The following is a 21,911-nucleotide window of genomic DNA, read 5'->3' on the forward strand; positions in this document are numbered from 1 at the left end:
CTTCTCCCACAGAGTCCAAAAGCCTGGTTTACATCTGCGTCTCTTTTGCTGTTTCACATATAGGGTCATTGTTACCATCTTTGTAAATTTCATATATATGCATTAATATACTATATTGGTGTTTTTCTTTCTGACTTACTTAACTCTGTAAAATAGGCTCCAGTTTCATCCACCTCATTAGAACTGATTCAAATGTATTCTTTTTAATGGCTGAGTAATACCCCATTGTGTATATATACCACAACATTCTTATGCATTCATCTGTCGATGGACATCTAGGTTGCTTCCATGTCCTACCTATTGTAAACAGTGCTGTGATGAACACTGGGGTACTTGTGTCTCTTTCAATTCTGGTTTCCTCAGTGAATATGCCCAGCAGTGGGATTGCTGGGTCATATGGCAGTTCTATTTCTAGTTTTTTAGGAATATCCACACTGTTCTCCATAGTGGCTGTACTAGTTTGCATTCCCACCAACAGTGTAAGAAGCTTCCCTTTTCTCCACACCCTCTCCAGAATTTATTGTTTGTAGACTTTTGACGGCAGTCATTCTGACTGATGTGAGATGGTACCTCATTGTGGTTTTGATTTGTATTTCTCTGATAATGAGTGATGTTGAGCATCTTTTCATGTGTTTGTTAGCCATGTGTATGTTTTCTTTGGAGAAATATCTGTTTAGTTCTTTGGCCCAGTTTTTGATTGGGTCACTTATTTTTCTGGAACTGAGCTTCAGGAATTGCTTGTATGTTTTTGAGATTAATTCTTTGAAAGTTGCTTCATTTGCTATTATTTTTTCCCATTCTGAAGGCTGTCTTTTCATCTTGCTTATAGTTTCCTTCGTTGTGCAAAAGCTTTTAAGTTTAATTAGGTCCAATTTGTTTATTTTTCCTTTTATTTTCATTACACTGGGAGGTGGGTCATAGAGGATCCTGCTATGATTTGCATCAGAGAGTGTTTTGCCTATGTTTTCTTCTAAGAGTTTCATATTTCTGGTCTTACATTAAGATCTTTCATCCATTCTGAGTTTACTTTTGTGTATGGTGTTAGAAAGTGTTCTAGTTTCATTCTTTTACAAATGGTTGACCAGTTTCCCCAACACCACTTGTTAAAGAGATTGTCTTTTCTCCATTGTATATTCTTGCCTCCTTTGTCAAAGGTAAGGTGCCCACAGGTGAGAGGATTTATCTCTGGGCTTTCTACTTTGTTCCACTGATCTGTTTCTGTCTTTGTGCAAGTACCATACTCTCTTGATGACTGTTGCTTTGTAGTAGAGCCTGAAGTCAGGCAGGTTGATTCCTCCAGTTCCATTCTTCTTTCTCACGATTGCTTTGGCTATTCGAGGTTTTTTGTATTTCCATACAAATTGCTAAATTATTTGTTCTAGTTCTCTGAAAAATACCATTGGTAGCTTGATAGGGATTGCATTGAATTGTAGATTGCTTTGGGTAGTATACTAATTTTCACTACATTGATTCTTCTTATCTATGAACATGGTATATTTCTCCATCTATTTCTGTCATCTTTGATTTCTTTCATCAGTGTTTTATAGTTTTCTATATATAGGTCTTTTCTTTTTTAGGTAGATTTATTCCTAAGTATTTTATTCTTTTCATTGCAATGATGAATGGAATTGTTTTTTTAATTTCTATTTTTGTTTTCTCATTGTTAGTGTATAGGAATGCAAGGGATTTCTGTGTGTTGATTTTGTATCCTGAAACTTTACTATATTCATTGATTAGCTCTCATAATTTTCTGGTGGAGTCTTTAGGGTTTTCTATGTAGAGCATCATGTTATCTGCAAAGAGTGAGAGTTTTACTTCTTCTTTTCCATCTGGATTCCTTTTATTTATTTTTCTGCTCTGATTGTTATGGCTAAAACTTCCAAAACTATGTTGAATAGTAGTGGTGAGAGTGGGCACTCTTGTCTTGTTTCTGATTTTAGGAGAAATGCTTTCAGTTTTTTACCATTGAAGATAATGTTTGCTGGGGGTTGATCATATATAGCTTTTATAATGTTAAGGTATGTTCCTTCTATTCTTTTTTTTTAATTTTATTTTATTTTTAAACTTTACATAACTGTATTAGTTTTGCCAAATATCAAAATGAATCCACCACAGGTATACATGTGTTCCCCATCCTGAACCCTCCTCCCTCCTCCCTCCCCATTCCCTGTGTACGAGACAGCAAAAGAGACACTGATGTATAGAACAGTCTTATGGACTCTGTTGGAGAGGGAGAGGGCGGGAAGATTTGGGAGAATGGCATTGAAACATGTAAAATATCATGTATGAAACGAGTTGTTCCTTCTATTCTTGCTTTCTGGAGGATTTTTATTATAAATGGCTGTTGAATTTTGTCAAAGGCTTTCTCTGCATCTACCGAGACAACCGTATGGTTTTTATCTTTCAATTTGTTAATGTGGTGTATCACATTGATTGATTTGTGAATATTGAAAAATCCTTGCATCCCTGGGATAAAGCCCACTTGGTCATGAGGTATGATCTTTTTAATATGTTGTTGAATTCTGTTTGCTAGAATTTTGTTAAGGATTTTGCATCTATGTTCATCAGTGATATTGGTCTGTAGTTTTCTTTTTTTGAGGCATCTTTGTCTGGTTTTGGTATTAGGGTGGTGGTAGCCACATAGATGTTTATCTTTCCTTTTCTCCTTTGATTTTTGCTTTACTTCTTTTCACAGCTATTTGTAAGGCCTCCCAGACAGTCATTTTTCTTTTTTAGATTTCTTTTCCATGGGGCTGATCTTGATCCCTGTCTCCTGTACAATGTCATGAACCTCAGTCCATAGATCATCAGGCACTCTATCTATCAGATCTAGTGCCTTAAATCTATTTCTCACTTCCACTGTATAATCATAAGGGATTTGATTTAGGTCATACCTGAATGGTCTAGTGGTTTTCCTGACTTTCTTCAATTTAAGTCTGAATTTGGCAATAAGGAGCTCATGATCTGAGCCACAGTCAGCTCCTGGTCTTGTTTTTGCTGACTGTATAGAGCTTCTCCATCTTTGGCTGCAAAGAATATACTCAATCTGATTTTGGTGTTGACCATCTGGTGATGTCCATGTGTAGAGTCTTCTCTTGTGTTGTTGGAAGAGGGTGTTTGCTATGACCAGTGCATTCTCTTGGCAAAACTCTATTAGTCTTTGCCCTGCTTCATTCCATATTCCAAGGCCAAATTTGCCTGTTACTCCAGGTGTTTCCTGACTTCCTACTTTTGCATTCCTGTCCCTTATAATGAAAAGTACATCTTTTTTGGGTGTTAGCTCTAAAAGGTCTTGTAGGTCTATAATCTCAGATATGCAGATGACACCAGCTTATTGCAGAAAGTGAAGAGGAACTAAAAAGCCTCTCGATGAAAGTGAAAGAGGAGAGTGAAAAAGTTGGCTTAAAGCTCAACATTCAGAAAACGAAGAGGATGGCATCTGGTCCTCTCACTTCATGGGAAATAGATGGGGAAACAATGGAAACAGTGTCAGACTTTATTTTTGGGGCCTCCAAAATCACTGCAGATGGTGAGTGCAGCCATGAAATTAAAAGACGCTTATTCCTTGGAAGAAAAGTTATGACCAACCTAGATAGCATATTCGAAAGCAGAGACATTACTTTGCCAACAAAGCTCCATCTAGTCAAGGCTATGGTTTTTCCAGTGGTCATGTATGGATGTGAGAGTTGGACTGTGAAGAAAGCTGAGCACCGAATAATTGATGCTTTTGAACTGTGGTGTTGGATAAGGCTCTTGAGAGTCCCTTGGACTGCAAGGAGATCCAACCAGTCCATTCTAAAAGAGATCAGCCCTGGGTGTTCTTTGGAAGGAATGATGCTAAAGCTGAAATTCCAGTACTTTGGCCACCTTATGCGAAGAGTTGTCTCATTGGAAAAGACTCTGATACTGGGAGGGATTGGGGGGCAGGAGGAAAACAGGACGACAGAGGATGAGATGGCTGGATGGTATCACCAACTCAATGGATGTGAGTTTGAGTGAACTCTGGGAGTTGCTGATGGACAGGGTGGCCTGATGTGCTGCGATTCATGGGGTAGCAAAGAGTTGGACACAACTGAATGACTGAACTCAACTGAACTGAACTGAGCCTCATAGAATGAGTTTGGAAGTTTACCTTACTCTGAAATTTTCTGGAAGAGTTTGAATATGATAGATGTTAACTCTTCTCTAAATATTTGGGAGAATTCAGCTGTGAAACCATCTGGTCCTGGGCTTTTGTTTGTTAGATGATTTCTGATTACAGTTTCAATTTCTGTGTTTGTGATGGGTCTGTTAAGGTTTTCTGTTTCTTCCTGGTTCAGTTTTGGAAAGTTATACTTTTCTAAGAATTTGTGTATTTCTTCAAAGTTGTCCATTTTATTGGCATATAGTTGTTGGTAGTAGTCTCTTATGATCCTTTGCATTTCTGTGTTGTCTGCTGTGATTTCTCCATTTTCATTTCTGTTTTTATTGATTTGATTCTTCTACATTTTGTTCTTGATGAGTTTGACTAATTGTTTGCCTACTTTATTTATCTTCTCAAAGAACCAGCTTTTAGCTTTGTTGATTTTGGCTATGGTCTCCTTTGTTTCTTTTGCATTTATTTTTGCCCTATTTTTAAATTATTTATTTCCTCCTACTAACCATGGGGTTCTTCATATCTTCGTTTTCTTGTTGCTTTAGGTGTAGAGTTAGGTTATTTATTTGATTTCTCTCCTGTTTCTTGAGGTAGGATTGTATTGCTATGAACCTTTCCCTTAGCACTTCTTTTACTTAATCCCATAGGTTTTGGTTGTTGTGTTTTCATTTTCATTCGTTTCTATGCGTATTTTGATTTCTTTTTTAATTCTTTCTGTGATTTGTTGGTTATTCAGAAGCGTGTTGTTTAGCCTCTATATGTTTGTATTTTTAATAGTGTTTTTTTTTTTTTTTCCTGTAGTTGACATCTAATCTTACTGCATTGTGATCAGAAAAGATATTTGAGTTGATTTCAATTTTTTGAATTTACCAAGGCTAGATTTATGGCCCAAGATGTGACCTGTCCTGGAGAAGGTTCCGTGTGCACTTGAGAAAAAGGTGAAATTCATTGTTTTAGGGTGAAATGTCCTATAGATATCAATTAGGTCTAACTGGTCCATTGTATCATTTAAGGTTTCTGTTTCCTTTCTAAGTTTCTGTTTAGCTGATCTAACCATAGGTGTGAGTGGGGTATTAAAGTCTCCCACTATTATTGTGTTATTGGTAATTTCTCCTTCATACTTGTTAGCATTTGCCTTACATATTGTGGAGCTCCTATGTTTGGTGTGTATATATTTATAATTGCTATATCTTCTTCTTGGATTGATCCTTTGATCATTATGTAGTGTCCTTCTTTGTTTCTTCTCATGACCGTTATTTCAAAGTCTATTTTATCTGATATGAGTATCGCTACTCCTGCTTTCTTTTGGTCTCTATTTGCATGCAATATCTCTTTCCGGTCCTTCACTTTCAGTTGTATGTGTCCCTAGGTTTAAGGTTGGTCTCTTGTAGACAGCATATATAGAGGTCTTGTTTTTGTATCCATTCAGCCATTCTTTGTCTCTTGGTTGGGGCATTCAACCCATTTACACTTAAAGTAATTATTGATAAGTATGATACCATTGCCATTTACTTTGTGGTTTTGGGTTTGGATTTATAAACCTTTTCTGGGTTTCCTATCTATACATGATCCTTTCACATTTGTTGAAGAGCTGGTTTGGTGGTGCTGAATTCTCTCAGCTTTTGCTTGTCTGTAAAGCTTTTGATTTCTCCTTCATATTTGAATAAGATCTTTGCTGGGTACAGTAATCTGGGTTGCAGGTTTTTCTCTTTCATCATTTTAAGTATGTGTTGCCATTCCCTTCTGGTCTGAAGAATTTCTATTGAAAGATCAGCTGTTATACTTATGGGGATCCCCTTTTGTATTATTTGTTGTTTTTCCTTTGCTGCTTTTCATATTTGTTCTTTGTGTTTGATCTTCGTTAATTTGATTAATATGTGTCTTGGGTGTTTCGCCTTGGGTTTATCCTATTTGGGACTCTCTGGGTTTCTTGGACTTGGGTGGCTATTTCCTTCCCCATTTTAGGGGAGTTTTCAACTATTATCTCCTCAAGTATTTTCTCATGGCCTTTCTTTTTGTCTTCTTCTTCCAGGACACCTAAGATTTGAAGATTGGGGCATATAACATTGTCCTAGAGGTCTCTGAGGTTGTCCTTATTTATTTTAATTCGTTTTTCTTTTTTCCTCTCTGCTTCATTTATTTCCACCATTCTATCTTCCATCACACATATCTTATCTTCTGCCTCAGTTATTCTTCTGCTGGTCTCCTCCAGAGTGCTTTTGATGTCAGATATTGCATTATTCATTACTGATTGACTCTTTTTTATTTCTTCTCAGTTCAGGTCAGTCACTCAGTCGTGTCTGACTCTTTGCGACCCCATGAATCGCAGTACGCCAGGCCTCACTGTCCATCACCAATTCCCAGAGTACACTCAGACTCACATCCATCGAGTCGGTGATGCCATCCAGCCATCTCATCCTTTGTCATCCCCTTCTCCTCCTTCCCCCAATCCCTCTCAGTATCAGAGTCTTTTTCACTGAGTCAATTCTTCGCATGAGGTGGCCAAATACTGGAGTTTCATTCAGCTTTAGCATCATTCCTTACAAAGAACACCCAGGACTGATCTCCTTTAGAATGGACTGGTTGGATCTCCTTGCAGTCCAAGGGACACTCAAGAGTCTTCTCCAACACCACAGTTCAGAAGCATTAATTCTTAGGCGCTCAGCTTTCTTCACAGTCCAACTTTCACATCCATACATGACCACTGGAAAAACCATAGCCTTGACTAGACGGACCTTTGTTGGCAAAGTAATGTCTCTGCTTTTCAGTATGCTATCTATGTTGGTCATAACTTTCCTTCCAAGGAGTAAGCATCTTTTAATTTCATGGCTGCACTCACCATCTGCAGTGATTTTGGAGCCTAAAAAAATAAACTCTGACACTGTTTCCACTGTTTCCCCATCTATTTCCCATGAAGTGATGGGGCTGGATGCCATGATTTTTGTTTTCTGAATGTTGAGCTTTAAGCCAACTTTTTCACTCTCCTCTTTCACTTTCATCTAAAGGCTTTTTAGTTCCTCTTCACTTTCTGCCATAGGTTGGTGTCATCTGCATATCTGAGGTTATTGATATTTCTCCTGGCAATCTTGATTCCAGCTTGTGCTTCTTCCAGCCCAGCGTTTCTCATGATGTACTCTGTATATAAGTTAAATAAGCAGGGTGACAATATACAGCCTTGAGGAACTCATTTTCCTATTTGGAACCAGTCTGTTGTTCCATGTAGAGTTCTAACTGTTGCTTCATGACCTGCATACAGGTTTCTCAAGAGGCAGGTCAGGTGGTCTGGTATTCCCATCTCTTTCAGAATTTTCCACAGTTTCTTGTGATCCACACAGGCAAAGGCTTTGGCATAGTCAATAAAGCAGAAATAGATGTTTTTCTGGAACTCTCTTGCTTTTTCATTGATTCTGCGGATGTTGGCAATTTGGTCTCTGGTTCCTCTGCCTTTTCTAAAACCAGCTTGAACATCTGGAAGTTCACGGTTCACATATTGCTGAAGCCTGGCTTGGAGAATTTTGAGCATTACTTTACTAGCATGTGAGATGAGTGCAATTGTGCAGTAGTTAGAGCATTCTTTGGCATTGCCTTTCTTTGGGATTGGAATGAAAACTGACCTTTTCGAGTCCTGTGGCCACTGCTGAGTTTTCCAAATTTGATGACATATTGAGTGCAGCACTTTCACAGCATCATCTTTCAGGATTTGAAATAGCTCCAATGGTATTCTATCACTTCCACTAGCTTTGCTCATAGTGATGCTTTCTGAGGCCCACTTGACTTAACATTCCAGGATGTCTGGCTCTAGGTGAGTTATCATACCATCATGATTATCTTGGTCATGAAGATCTTTTTTGTACAGTTCTTCTGTGTATTCTTGCCACCTCTTCTTAATATCTTCTGCTTCTGTTATGTCCATACCGTTTCTGTCCTTTATCGAGCTCATCTTTGCATGAAATGTTCCCTTTGTATCTCTAATTTTCTTGAAGAGATCTCTAGTCTTTCCCATTCTGTTGTTTTCCTCTATTTCTTTGCATTGATCGCTGAGGAAGGCTTTCTTATCTCTTCTTGCTATTCTTTGGAACTCTGCATTCAGATGCTTATATCTTTTTCTTTTCTCGTTTGCTTTTCGCTTCTCTTCTTTTCAAAGCTATTTGTAAGGCCTCCCCAGAGAGCCATTTTACTTTTTTGCATTTCTTTTCCATGGGGATGGTCTTGTTCCCTGTCTCATGTACAATGTCACGAATCCGTCCATAGTTCACCAGGCACTCTATCTATCCGATCTAGTGCCTTAAATCTATTTCTCACTTCCACTGTATAATCATAAGGGATTTGATTTAGGTCATACCTGAATGGTCTAGTGGTTTTCCCTACTGTCTTCAATTTAAGTCAGAATTTGGCAATAAGGAGCTCATGATCTGAGCCACAGTCAGTTCCTGGTCTTGTTTTTGCTGACAGTATAGAGCTTCTCCATCTTTGGCTGCAAAGAATATTATCAATCTGATTTTGGTTTTGACCATCTGGTGATGTCCATGTGTAGAGTCTTCTAACATTTCAGGCATTTTCTCAATCCTCATCTCTAGTCTCTTTATCTGTAACTGCATTTTCTTTTCAAGATTTTGGATCATCTTTACTATCATAATTTTGAATTCTTTTTCAGTTAGACTGCTTATCTTCTCCTCTTTTTTTTTTTTTTTTTTGGTTTGGTGGGCTTTTATCATGTTCCTTTACCTGCTGAATATTTCTCTGCCTTTTCATCTTGTTTACGTTGTTGTGTTTGGGGTGGCCTTTCTGTATGCTGTAAGTTTGTGTTTCCTCTTTATTGTGGAGGTTCCTCCCTGTGGGTGGGTTTGCACGAGTGGCTTGTCAAGGTTTCCTGGTTAGGGAAGTTTACGTCTGTGTTCTGGTGGGTGGAGCTGGATCTCTTCTCTCTGGAGTGCAATGAAGTGTCCGGAAGTGAGTTTTGAGGTGTCTATGTGTTTGGTGTGACTTTTGGCCGTCTATATTTTTGTAATCAGTATTATGTTCCTGCACTGTTGGAGAATTAGCTTGGTATATCTTGATCTGAAACTTGTTGGCTTTGGGGTGAAGCTTGGTTTCAGTGTAGGTATGGAGGCTTTTGGATGAGGTCTTGTTGATTAATGTTCCATGGAATCAGGAGTTTTCTGGTATTCTCAAGTTTTGGATTTAAGCCTCCTGCCTCTGGCTTTCAGTCTTATTCTTACAGTAGCCTCAAGCCTTCTCCATCCATTCAGCACCAATGATAAAACATCTAGGTTAATGGTGAAAAGATTCTCCACACTGGGGGACACCAAGAGAGTTTCCAGAGTTACATGAAGAAGAGAAGAAGGAGGAGGGAGATAGAGGTGACCAGAAGAAGAAAAAGGGGAATCAAAAGTGGAGAGAACAATCTAGCCAGTAATCAATTCTTTATTTGCTCTCCACAGTCTGAAACACTCAGAGTGGTTCACGGAGTTCCATAGAGAAGAAAAGAGAGAGGAAGGAGATAGAGGTGATCAGGAGGAGAGGAGGGGGATGAAGAGGAGGGGGAGTGAAAAGTAGAGTGACCAATCTAGCCTGAGATCAGTTCCCTAAGTGTTCTCCACAGCTCAGAACACCCAATGAGATTCACAGAGTTAAGTAGAGAAGAAAAGGGGGAGGGAGGAGATAGAGGTGACCTGGGGGAGAAAAAGCAGAGTCAAAACGTGAGAGGGCAATCAAGCCAGTAATCACACTAAGTAAAAATGGGTACTGAAGATTGGATTCTTAAAAGTATAGAATTGATAACATATACCAGAAAGCAAATATTAAATGTCTAGAGTAGAGGTTAGACTCTCAAAAATACAATATTAAAAAAAAAAATTGCAAAAGTTATAAAAAAATATGTTTGAAATTTGCTTTAAAAATAGGATTTTTTTTTGCAAGGTTATAGTAGGTTTTAAAAATGAAAATTAAAGGAGTAATAAAGAACTTAAAAATAAAAAAAATAAAGAAATTTAAAAATGATAATAGTAAAATATATCTAGGAATTTCTCTGGACCTGTTGAGGGCAGTGTGGGGTCAGTTGTTTCAGATAGTTTTTTTTTTGTTCCAGCTTATACTTCTTCTCAAGGTCTTTAGGTGTCTTCCAATGTAGCCAATGCTAACTACAGGGTTTTAATCCATTGCACATGTCACTTCCAAAGCGTTTCCCTCTTTTTTGTTTATTTTGGCTTCCACTGTTTGCAAGTCTCTTCAGTATCTAACTTCTACCCTGACACAACGGGGCGAAGGTGGTCATTTATTTAAGCTCACTTGTTCAATTGTGCTGAAGGGAGGGAGGAACACTGCAAACAAATATCACTGGCATGTGTGGGGAGTGCTCACAGTGTCTGGGCCACACTGGGTTTGCCTCCACTTATGGCATGTGTGCTTTCCTGGTATACACTGCTCAGGCTCCAGGTTGCTCTGGAGGGGAACTGTCTAAGGTGGACCTGGGTTGTGTACACTTCCCAGGTCTAAGCCACTCAGGTTCACATTCTCTGGTACTCCACAAAGGCACAGACTAGGTTGGGGCTGAGTTTTGTGCCCTTCCCAGGTCTGAGCAGCTCATGCGACAAGGTGCTTGGTGAGCACACACTCCCTAGGTGGGGTGGTGGGTCTTATCACCTCCCAAGTCCCAGCTGCTCAGTTTTCTGGGTGTGCAGCGGGAGCGCCATCTCAGGTGTGCTGTGTGTCTCCTCTGGGGAGCTGATCTCTGGCTGCAACCCTCCTGGTGGATGTCAACCATCCAGGATCCCAGGAAGACTTGGTTAGCAACTGGGAGCCTGCTCGCAGTTTGGTAGAAGATGCCATCTCTGGGGACGAGTTTGTCCCTTGCCTCCCTGCCTCTGGCAGGGGATGGGCTGGTCCATTGCCGGCTAGCTCTCCTTTGGTATTCACTCAGTCCTTTGTTTTCTATCTCTCTCTCTCTTTCCTCTTTTTTTTTTTTTTTTTCTTTCTCTCTCTGGCTACCCCAAAGTTTGGGTTGCTATCTCACGTTAGCTCCCTCAGATTGCTCTCAGGGCATTCAGGCCCAGTCCTTACCCTAAGCAATGCAGCCCACGCCTCCCTGTTCAGCCCCTGCTTGCTGGTGGTGGATGAAAGCCTCTGGGCTACTTCTCTGCTGGCAGTTGCAGTTAGGTGCATAATCTGTGGGTTTTATTTATTTATTTTTTTCCTCCCAGTTATGTTGCCCTCTGAGATTCCAAAACTCCCCACAGACCCACCAGTGAGAGGGTTTCTTGGTGTTTGGGACTTCTCCTCTTTTACAACTCCCTCCCTGGGGTGGGTCTCTGTCCTTAACTCTTTGTCTCTATTTTTATATTTTATATTTTGTCCTACCTCCTTCCAAAGACAATGGGCTGGTTTTCTGGGTACCTGGTGTCCTCTGCCAGTGTTAAGAAGTTGTTTTGTGGTATTTGCTCAGCGTTCAAATTATCTTTTGATGAATTTGTTGGGGAGAAAGTGGTCTCCCCGTTCTATTCCTCTGCCATCTTAGGACCGCCTGACTATTGACATTTAAAGTGATTATTGATGTCTCTGGATTAATATCTACCATCTTTGTTTATATTTTTCTATTCATTTCCCTGGTTATTTATTTATTTTTTTGTCTTCCACTCTTTTTGTGCCTTTTCTGATTTTAATTAAGCATTTTATATGATTCTGTTTTCTCTCATTGTATCAAATGTACATTAAAAAAAAAAAATTAGTGGATGCCCTAGAGTTTACACTTTACATTTACAACTAATCACATCTGCTTTCAAATAACAACATACTGCCTCATGGATACTGAAGGTAGCTTATAGGAAAATATTTCCAATTCCTCTTTCATGTCCCTTATAACACTGTTGTCATTCATTTAACTTATTCATAAGCTATAATTACTGAAAACATTAATGCCATTATTATTTTAAAAAAAAAACCTGTTATCTGTTAGAAATATAAAAATAAAAATATAAAAGAATATATATATATATAATAGAAATATAAAATATTTTTTCTTTGTTTATTCCCCTCAAATGATTTTCCTTGTCATATGTATATTAGAGTTTCTGACCTACACCATTTTTCTTTTTGCTCAAGAATTTCTTTTAATATTTTTAGCAAGTCAGGTCTAGTAGCAACAAATTCCTTCTTTATTTTCTCTTAGAAAGTCTATTTCTCCTTTACTTTTTTTTTCAGTATATTTAATTGCATTGGATACAAAATTCTAGAGGTTTGTAGTTTTATCTTTCAAACTTCAGATATTGCATTCTACTCTCTTCTTGCATGTATGGAGTTTGCTCAAAACTTTAAAAATATAGTGATTTCATATTTATAAACATTACAATGATCACCATGAGGTCTAGTTACCATCTGTCACCATAAAATGTTATTACTATATTCCCTATGTTTTACATTTCATCACAGTGATTCATTTATTTTGTGTGTACCTCTTAATCCTCCTCACCTATTTCATTCTCCTTCAACCCAACCCCTTAACTTCTGTCATTCATCTGTTTGTTCTCTGTGGTTATGAGTCTGAATCTGTTTTTTTTTTTTTTTTTTATATTTGTTCCTTTGTTTCATTTTTTCCCCAGGATTCCACATGTAAATGAAACTATATGGTATAAAACTTGCAAACTTTCTACTGGGCTTCCCTGTGACTCAGATGGTAGAGAATCTGCCTGCAATACGGGAGACCTGGTTTTGATCCCTGGGTCAGGAAGATCCCCTGGAGAAGGGAATGACAACCCACTCCAATATTCTTGCTTGCAGGATTCTATGGACAAAAGAGCTGGTGGACTACAGTCCATGGGGTCACAAGGAGTCAGACATGACTGAGTGACTAACACACACAAACTTTCTATGTTGCAAACTTCACTTAGAATATTACCCATCAAGTTATTTCAAATGGCAAGATTTCCTTATTTTTATAGTTGAGTAGTATTCCATTATCTTCTTCACATTTTAATCCATTTATCTATTAATTGATATGTTGACTATTTCCATATCTTGGCTATTGTAAATAATGCTGCAATGAACATAGGGAGAGCATATATTTTTTCATTAGTCTTTTTTGATTCTTGAGAAAAATAGCCAGAAACAGAATTGCTGGATTGTATGGTAGCTCTTTCTTAAATTTTTGAGAGAATTCCGTACTGTTTCCCATAGTGGAGGAACCAATTTGCTTTCCTACCAACAGTGCACAGGTTTCCCTTTTCTCCACACCCTCATCTACACTTGCTATTTCTATTTTTTATTATATTAGTATTGATTACTTATTGATGGTTTTCATCAACACCTCCCTCCATCTCAGAATCTGAAATATGCCTTTAGCCGTTTTAATATTTTACATTTAAGTCTTTAATCCATTTTGAGTTTATTTTTGCGTATGGTTTTAGGGGTTTTAGGGAATTTGTAATTTCCAACCATCTCATTCTCTGTCATCCCCTTCTCTTCCCGCCTTCAATCTTTCCCATTATCAGGGTCTTTTCAAATGAGTCAGCTCTTCTTATAAGCTGGCCAAAGTATCAGAGTTTCAGCTTCAGCATCAGTCCGTCCAATGAATATTCAGGACTGATTTCCTTTAGGATGCGCTGATTGGATCTCCTTGCAGTCCAAGGGATTCTTAAGAGTCTTCTCCAACACCACAGTTCAAAGCATCAATTCTTCTGTGCTTGGCTTACTTTATAGTCCAGCTCTCACATTCACATATGACTACTGGAAAAACCATAGCCTTGACTAGATGGACCTTTGTGAGCAAAGTAGTGTCTCTGCTTTTTAATATGCTGTCTAGCTTGGTCATAACTTTTCTTCCAAGGAGTAACTGTATTTTAATTTCATGGCTGCAGTCAATCACCATCTGCAGTGATTTTGGAGCCCAAGAAAATAAAGTCAACTATTTTCAAAATAGCGTGTGAGATGAGGGCAATTGTGTGGTAGTTTGAACATTCTTTGGCGTTGCCTGTCTTTGGGATTGGAATGAAAACTGAACTTTTCCAGTCCTGTGGCCACTGCTGAATTTTCCAAATTTGCTGGCATATTAAGTGCAGCACTTCCACAGCATCATCTTTTAGGATTTGAATTAGCTCAACTGGAATTCTATCATGTCCACTAGCTTTGTTCACAGTGAGGCTTCCTAAGGCCCACTTGACTTCACATTCCAGGATGTCTGGTTCTAGGTGAGTGATCATACTATCGTGGTTATCTGGGTTGTGAAGATCTTTTTTGACTAGTTCTGTGTATTCTTACTGCCTTTTCTTAATATCTTCTACTTCAGTAGATCCACACCATTTCTGTCCTTTATTGAGCCCATCTTTGCATGAAATGTTCTCTTGGTATCTCTAATTTTCTTGAAGAGATCTTTAGTCTTTCTCATTCTATTGTTTTCCTCTATTTCTTTGAAAAGATGTCCTTTTCATTTTAGGGGACTGCAATGCAAAAGTAGGAAGTCAAGAAACACCTGGAGTAACAGGCAATTTTGGCCTTACAGTATGGAATGAAACAGGGCAAAGGGTATTAGAGTTTTGCAAAGTGAACGCATCAGTCATAGAAAACACCCTCTTCCAACAACACAAGAGAATACCCTACACATAGACATCACCAGTTGGTCAATACTGAAATCTGCTGGACTCTATTCTTTGCAGCCAAAGATGGAGAAACTGTATAGAGTCAGCAAAAACGAGACTGGGAGCTGACCGTGGCTCAGATCATGAACTCCTTATTGCCAAATTCAGACTTAAATTGAAGAAAGTAGGGAAAACCACTAGACCATTCAGGTATGACCTAAATCAAATCCCTTACGATTAAACAGTGGAAGTGAGGAATAGATTCAAGGAATTAGAACTGATAGACAAAGTGCCTGATGAACTATGGATGGAGGTTCATGACATTGTACAGGAGGCAGTGATCAATATCATCCCCAAGAAAAAGAAATGCAAAAAAGCAAAATGGTTGTCTGAGGAGGCCTTACAAATAGCTGTGCAAAAAAGAGAAGTGAAAAACAAAGAAAAGGAAAGATATACCCATTTGAATTCAGAGGGCAGCATTTTTATTTCGTTGATAGCTTCCTTCACTGTGCAAAAGCTTTGAATTCTGCTTTGTCTCATTTATTTATGCTTTTGTTTCCCTTTCTTGAGGATATATATCCTAAAATATATATTATTAAGACAAATGTCAAAGAGTGTACTGCTTATGATTTATTCTAATGAGTTTTATGGTTTTATTATCTTACATTTAATTCTTTAATCCATTTTGAATTTATTTTTGTAAATCAGATCATATCAGACCAGTCGCTCAGTCATGTCCGACTCTTTGCCACCCCATGAATCGCAGCACGCCAGGCCTCCCTGTCCATCACCAACTCCTGGAGTTCACTGAGACTCACGTCCATTGAGTCAGTGATGTATATGGTTTTAGGGAATTTGTAATTTCATTTTAAAATTAAAGCACCACTTGTTGAACACACTGTCTTCTCCATTGTATATTCTTGGTTTCTTTGCACAAGATTAACTCACCATAGAAGTGTGGGTTTATTTCAGGGCTTAAAATTATTTTCCCTTGATCCATGCTAGTACTATACACCTTTTATTATTGAAGATTTGTAGTATAGGCTGTAATCAGGGAACAGCCTTCTGTTTTCTTCTTTTTCTCAATATTGTTTTGGCTATGTAGGGATTTTGTGTTTCCATACAAATTTCAGAATTAGTTATTCACATTCAGTGAAAATTTCCATTTGTATTTTGACAAGAGTAGCATTGAAATTTTAGATTACTTTCAGTAATATGGTCGTTTGAACAATACTAATTCCCCCAATCTTTGAACATGGTATATCTTTCCACTCATTTATGTCATCTACAATTTCTTTCATCAATGCCTTACAATTTTCCCAGTATAGGTTTTTTAACCTCCTTGGTTAAATTTATTCCTAAGCATTTATTTTCAATTCAATTGTAAATGGAATTGTTTTCTTAATTTCTTCTTCTGATGGTTTATTGCTAGTCTATAGAAGTGCAGGACTTCCCCAGTGGCTCAGATGGTAAAGAATTTGCCTGTAGTGCAGGAGTCCCGGGTTTGACCCCTAGGTCGGAAGATCCCTGGAGAAGGGAGTGGCTACCACTCCAGTGTGCTTGCCTTGCAGGCTCCTGTCCATGGGGTCACAAAGAGTCAGACATGACTGAGCAATTAACACTTAACTAGAAGTGAAACATATTTCTATGTATTAATTTTGTGTCCTACAACTCTACTGAATTCATTAATTAGTTCTAATTTATTTATAGTTTTTGGGGCATTTACAAAATTTTTTACATAGTATCATCAGTAAATACTAACAACTTTAATTCTTACTTTCCAATTTGAATTAACTTTATATCTTTTCTTCTCTGGTTGCTGTGGGTAGAACTTCCATTACTATGTTTTTTTTTTTTTTCTTAATTTATTTATTTTAATTGGAGGCTAATTACTTTACAATATTGTAGTGGTTTTTGCCATAAATTATGTTAAATAGACATCCTTGTCCTGTTCATGAACTTAGAGGAAATTCATTCAGCTTTTCACGGATGAGAATGATATTGCTGCTGTTAAGTCACTTCAGTCATGTCCAACTCTGTAAGACCTCCTAGATGGCAGCCCACCAGGCTCCCCCGTCCCTAGGATTCTCCAGGCAAGAACACTGGAGTGGGTTGCCATTTCCTTCTCCAATGCGTGAAAGTGAAGTTGTTCAGTCATGTCCGACTCTTAGCAGCCCCATGGACTGCAGCCCACCAGGCTCCTCTGTCCATGGGATTTTCTAGGCAAGAGTACTGGAGTAGGGTGTCATTGCCTTCTATGGAGAATGATGTTAGCTATGGGCTTATTTTATTTGACCTTTATTATTTTGAATAATTTTTCTCTATACCAATTCTTCTGAGAATTTTGATTGCAAAGCCTGTGCTCTAGGGCAATCTGGAGGGATAGGGTGGGGAAGGAGGTGGGAGGGGGGTTCAAGATGGGGGTACACATGTATACCTTTGGAAGATTCATGTTGATGCACAACAAAAACCATCACAGTATTGCAAAACAGTTATTCTCCAATTAAAATAACTAAATTAATTTAAAAAATAAATGGATGCTGCACTTTTTAAAACAACTTTTTTTCATATATTGAGGTTATTTGTATATGATTTTTATTATTCAATTCATTAATGTGGTATATCACATTGACTGATTCACAAATACTTAACCTTCTTTGCATCTCTTAGATACGATTCACTTGACTATGGAATGTGATCCTTTTAATGTATTGTTTGATTTGGTTTGCTGATATTTTGTTGAAGATTGTTGTATCTATTTTCTTCAGTGATATTGGCATGTGTTTTCATATTTTGTCGTAGTTTGTCTGATTTTCCTATCAGGTGATACTGCCTTTGTAGAATGGCTTCAAAGGTGTTCCTTTTGCATTTTGGGGAAATAGTTTGGAAAGGATAGTTATTAACTCCTCTTTAAATGTTTAGAATTTATCTGTCATTGTGTATGCCCAGCAGTGGGATTGCTGGGTCATAAGACAGTTCTATTTCCATTTTTTAAGGAATCTCCACACCGTTCTCCATAGTAGCTGTGCTAATTGCATTCCCACCAACAGTGTAAGAGGGTTCCCTTTTCTCCACACCCTCTCCAGAATTTATTGCTTGTAGACTTTTGGATCACAGCCATTCTGACTGGTGTGAAATGGTAACTCATTGTGGTTTTGATTTGCATTTCTCTGATAATGAGTGATCCAGAATTGAAAGAGACACGTGTACCCCAATGGTCATCGCAGCACTGTTTATAATAGCCAGGACATGGAAGCAACCTAGATGTCCATCAGCAGATGAATGGATAAGAAAGCTGTGGTACATATACACAAGAGAGTATTACTCAGCCATTAAAAAGAATACATTTGAATCAGTTCTAATGAGGTGGATGAAACTGGAGCCTAGTATACAGAGTGAAGTAAGCCAGAAAGAAAAACACCAATACAGTATACTAACGAATATATATGGAATTTAGAAAGATGGTAACAATAACCCTGTATATGAGACAGCAAAAGAGACACAGATGTATAGAACAGTCTTTTGGAGTCTGTGGGAGAGGGAGAGGGTGGGATGATTTGGGAGAATGGCATTGAAACATGTATAATATCATATATGAAACGAGTCGCCAGTCCAGGTTTGATGCACGATACTGGATGCTTGGGGCTGGTGCACTGGGATGACCCAGAGGGATGGTACGGGGAGGGAGGAGGGAGGAGGGTTCAGGATGGGGAACACGTGTATACCTGTGGTGGATTCATGTTGATATATGGCAAAACCAATACGATGTTGTAAAGTTAAAAAATAAAAGAAATAAAAATAAAAAAATAAAGAATTTATCTGTCAAGCCTTCATGTCCTGGACTTTTTTTGGGGATAGTTTCTCTTATGGATTCCATTTCATTACTGCAAATGAGTCTTTCCATATTTTGAATTTCTTTCACATTTAGTGGGGAAATTTTACATTTCTAGGTATTTATCCAATTATTCTAGGGTATCCATTTTGTTGATTTATGATTTTTCACTGTATTCTCTTATGATCCTTTGAATTTCTGTGGTGTTGGTTATAACTTCTATTTGATTTTATTGATTTGAGGCCTTTTATCTTGATGATGAGTCCAGATAGAGGTTTAGTATTTCTGTTGATCTTTTCAAAGAACTTGTTCATAGTTTCTTTGATCTTTAAATTTTTTTTTTGTTTCTATTTCTTTCATTTTTGCTTTGATCTTTATTATTTATTTCTGTCTACTACCTTTTGGCTTTATTCATTCTTCTTTTCTGGCTGTTTTAGGTATAAACTTAGGTTGTTTAATTGGCATTTCTCTTATTTCCTGGGGTGGATTTACATTGCTATAAACGTCCCTCTTTGAATGGCTTTTGCTCTGCATTAAAAATTTGAGGTCACTGTATTTCCATTTCATTTGTCTTTGGGTATTTTTTGATTTCCTCTTTGATTTCTTCAGTGACTCATTAGCTATTTAATAGAATATTGCTTAAGCTCTATGAGTTTGTTCATTAAAGTTTTTTCCTTTATTGTGGTTGATTTCTATTTTCATTATATTGTGGCTGGAAAAGATGCTTGATGAGTTCAATCACCTCAGATTTCTGAGATTTGTTTAGTGGCCAAGCATGTGATTTGCTCTGGAGAATGTTCCAGGTGCCCTTGAAAACAATGTGTATTTTATTGTTTCTGGATGGAATGCTATATATATATATATATATATATATATATATATACACACACACACACACATATAGTCCATCTGAGCTAATGCATCATTTAAAGCCAGTGTTTACTTATTGATTTTCTGTCTGAATGACCTGTCCTTTGATGTAAGTGAGGTGTTGATGTCTCCTACTACTCTTGTCTTACTATTAATTTCTCTTTTTGTTTTTTAATATTTACTTTATGCCCATTTGTGCCTCTGTTGGCTCCATATACACTTACAATTGTTATATTTTCTTGTCAGATCATCCCCTTGATTATTACGTGATGTACTTCTTTATAGTATTTGTTTCAAAGTATTGCTACTTCAGCTTTCATTTTACTTCCATTTTGCTCAGAATATCTTTTGCCATCTCCTTACTTTCAGTCTGTGACATCTTTATATCTAAAGTGATTATCTTGTAAGTAATAAATATATGACTCATTTTAAAATCCATTGAGCCACTCTATGCCTTTTGACTGGTGCATTTAGTCCATTTACATTTAAAGTAATTACTGATAGTTATATACTTATTTTCATTTTCCTCTGATTTTTTGTAGCTATTTTCTTTTTTTGCTCCTTTCTTCTTCGTCTCCTTCCCTTGTAATTTCATGACTATATTTAGTGTTATGTTTGGATTTTTTTTTTTCATCTTTGTCCATTTTAGGTTATTGTGTGTTGTTTCCACTAGGGTTCATATATAACAACAAATATTTATAGGTGACTAAGCTGGTGATCTCTCAAATTCAATCTCATTTTATCAACTCTACATTTTTACTTACTACACACATTTTATGTTTTTCATGTCATATTTTTGCATCTTTTAATTTTGTGCATTCCTTAGCTATTTATTGTGGATATAGATGATTTTGCTACTTTTGTCTTTTAACCTTTCTAATAGTTTTACAAATGGTTGATCTACTATCTTTACTGTATATTTTTCTTTACACATCAGACTGTTTCTTTCCTAAGTTTTATATTTTTACATGTGGTGTTTTCTACTTAAAGAAGCCCCTTTATCATTTCTTATAAAGCTGATTTAGTGGCTCTGAATACCTTCAGCTTTTGCTTCTCTGCAGAATTATTTATATCTCCTTCAAATCTGAATAATACCCTTGCTGGACAGAGTATTCTTAGTTGTAAAATTTTTCCCCTCTAATTGTTTGAAAAAATACTATACCACTCCCTCTGGCATGCAAAAGTATTTGTTGAAAGTCACCTGATGGTTAGGGAAGTCCCTTGTACATAACTACTTGCTTTTTCTTTGCTGCTTTTAATATTTTTTTATCTTTATTTTTGTCATTTTAATTACAGTGTGTCTTGGTATATACTTCTTTGGGTTGATCTTCTTTGAGTTTCTCTATACTTCTTGAACATGGATGTCTGTTTTTTCCAGGTTAAAGAAGTTTACAGCTATTGTTTCTTCAAATAAGAGTTCTCCCCTTTCTCTCTCTTTCTTCTCTTGGGACCTCTATAATACAAATATTAGTATGTTTGATATAATCTAAGATGTATGGCAAAACCAGTACAATATTGTAAAGTAATTAGCCTCTAATTAAAATAAATAAATTTAAATTAAAAAAAAAGAAGTCTTATGCTCTCCACATTTTCTTTTTTTTAATTTTTTTTATTTTTATTTATTTATTTTTTTAATTTTATTTTTAAACTTTACATAATTGTATTAGTTTTGCCAAATATCAAAATGAATCCACCACAGGTATACATGTGTTCCCCATCCTGAACCCTCCTCCTTCCTCCCTCCCCATTCCATCCCTCTGGGTCGTCCCAGTGCACCAGCCCCAAGCATCCAGTATCGTGCATCGAACCTGGACTGGCAACTCGTTTCATACATGATATTTTACATGTTTCAATGCCATTCTCCCAAATCTTCCCACCCTCTCCCTCTCTCACAGAGTCAATAAGACTGTTCTATACATCAGTGTCTCTTTTGCTGTCTCGTACACAAGGTTATTGTTACCATCTTTCTAAATTCCATATATATGCGTTAGTATACTGTATTGCTGTTTTTCTTTCTGGCTTACTTCACTCTGTATAATAGGCTCCAGTTTCATCCACCTCATTAGAACTGATTCAAATATATTCTTTTTAATGGCTGAGTAATACTCCACTGTGTTTATGTACCACTGCTTTCTTATCCATTCATCTACTGATGGACATCTAGGTAGCTTCCATGTCCTGGCTATTATAAACAGTGCTGCGATGAACATTGGGGTACATGTGTCTCTTTCCCTTATGGTTTCCTCAGTGTGTATGCCCAGCAGTGGGATTGCTGGATCATAAGGCAGTTCTAGTTCCAGTTTTTTAAGGAATCTCCACACTGTTCTCCATAGTGGCTGTACTAGTTTGCATTCCCACCAACAGTGTAAGAGGGTTCCCTTTTCTCCACACCCTCTCCAGCATTTATTACTTGTAGACTTTTGGATCGCAGCCATTCTGACTGGTGTAAAATGGTACCTCACAGTGGTTTTGATTTGCATTTCTCTGATAATGAGTGATGTTGAGCATC

Source organism: Bubalus kerabau, chromosome X (genome assembly GCF_029407905.1).
Source record: "Bubalus kerabau isolate K-KA32 ecotype Philippines breed swamp buffalo chromosome X, PCC_UOA_SB_1v2, whole genome shotgun sequence".
Lineage (NCBI taxonomy): Eukaryota > Metazoa > Chordata > Mammalia > Artiodactyla > Bovidae > Bubalus > Bubalus kerabau.